This window comes from Suncus etruscus, chromosome 10 (assembly GCF_024139225.1).
Source record: "Suncus etruscus isolate mSunEtr1 chromosome 10, mSunEtr1.pri.cur, whole genome shotgun sequence".
Classification (NCBI taxonomy): domain Eukaryota; kingdom Metazoa; phylum Chordata; class Mammalia; order Eulipotyphla; family Soricidae; genus Suncus; species Suncus etruscus.
Window position 1 is genome coordinate 14,531,055 of NC_064857.1, and position 2,046 is coordinate 14,533,100.

The following is a 2,046-nucleotide window of genomic DNA, read 5'->3' on the forward strand; positions in this document are numbered from 1 at the left end:
CTTTGATATGTAAGGCATATCTAGGTCAGATTAAGATAGACAGGCAACTATCTTTTATCATTTTCCCTTCTTCCTTTGCTGTTTCAAATAATAATTACTGTAATAGAAACAGCCAAGACTCATCCCATGTTAATACTTAACAGTAAACTCAAAAGTAAAATCAATTTGATGCATATTTGGGGCATTAGAACAATAATACTAATGGAAACTTATAATACTATAGGTATAAATTAAAGTTTAAATTAAACACTAATCTATTTTGTACCCTGAAAAATTAACTGATGGTAACTTGATTAAGTTCAGTATTGTCTTTTCTTCATATGCCATGGTAGTGTGTGATAGGAAAGAGAAAGCTGAGTCCACACTCCAACATCCTAACACATAAACTTCACATCTTTTGTCATTCGGTATATGCCTATGGAAAATCCAATTTACATACTTGTGCTACTATGCCTCTACCTGTCAAAGAATCACTTTTTAAATTTTTTTTTACTATTTTTTAAGGGTCTAATCACAAACCAGTATTGTGGTCTTCTTTCCCAAGAAGGTACTAGCGAAGAAGTCATAGCAGTCAAAATCAGGCTAAGGGCCTTAAAATATGTATCAGTGACCAGACAATTCTTTTATAATAAAGGACATTGTGCCTTAGATAGAATATTCTTCCTGGGATAGAAATTCCTGACCTCATGGTAAAGGTTCAAGTCATAGGACAAATTCAGTTCTCCTTAAAGTTTCACTTGCTCTGAAGTGTAAGTCTCTTTGTACTTAGTGTTTCTTAACTGATACAAAGGGCAATATTGATCTGAGGCAAAGCAAAGTGTGAAAGACAGACAGGAGAAAATAGCAAAAGACACTGGGAACTTTCAAAATTACTCTTGCTTTGATAAGTTGTTTTTACCTAATGCAGTCTAAAAAATGTCTTTTACAACTAAATCATGAAAAATATTTAAGACAAACATATGCATAAATGGCTTTAGAGGCATGAATGATATTTCTACACAGCAGTAATATCCGTCTTCATACACTCACAGCACTATCCAACTGATTAGCTTCCATTTTAAATAGTGACTTACATTCATTAGGGGTCCATTATTCAAGTATTATGATTTCATGCATAGCAATTTCAAAGCAAAATTTTTGGCAATCTGAGGAATGAAAGGCATACATACAAAATAAATTTTAATCCTGCTGGATTGCTTGTGATAAACTCCAAATTATTCACAGAGTTCAAAATACTTTTAAAATGCAAGTTTCTAAATTTGTAATTTGATTTTTAATATAAGTGATGATACAAGTTTTTATAAAATTGTCTTAGAGAAACATCAAATTTCAGTACAAAAAAATTATTCTCTTTGAGCTTGAAATGTAGGACAGGGTGAAGTGAGGCTCTTACCTTACATACAACTGGCTTGTGCTCCTCCTGGAGTCAATCCTGAGTGCAGAGTCAGGAGTGAACCCTGAACACTGCCAGGTGTCATCCAGAAATAAAACAAGACTAAAGAAAAATAAATTTTCCTCCTTTTAAAGACTTCTGTTACTGGTATCTAAATGAGTTTATATATAAGTAAAAATGCATATGTTAAAAAATTAGTTGAATGACATAGCTCTGTGAGAATAAGAGAATATTAAAATTGTATATAAGAAGTGGGTGAGAGTGTTCGCTTCGGCAGCACATATACTAAAATTGGAACGATACAGAGAAGATTAGCATGGCCCTTGCGCAAGGATGACATGCAAATTCGTGAAGCGTTCCATATTTAAAAAAAAAAAGTGGGTGAGACTAATCACATCAAGTTACTCACTGATGGGGCCACAGTGGTAAGGAACTTGCTTTGCATGTGGCCAACATAGCACGAACCCCGGTTCGAATCCTGACATCCCATATGGTCTCCTGAGCCTGCCAAGAGCGACTTCTGAGAGCACCACCAAGTGTGACCCAAAAAGCAAAAATAATTTTTATTTACTAACATTATTACTGAATAGCATTTTCTAAGAAAAGATTATTTAAGAAGTACAGATTTTCAGATAATGATTCACCATCACAAA

The 2,046-nt window shown here is 33.8% G+C and overlaps 1 non-coding gene across 1 annotated transcript; it reads left to right on the forward strand.

Moving 5' to 3' along the window:
• Positions 1-1,654: 1,654 nt before the first annotated feature.
• LOC126021496 (U6 spliceosomal RNA) lies at positions 1,655-1,761 on the forward strand. The gene has a single exon (XR_007500008.1). It is a non-coding gene; the product is annotated as a U6 spliceosomal RNA (small nuclear RNA).
• The last annotated feature ends 285 nt before the right edge of the window (positions 1,762-2,046 follow it).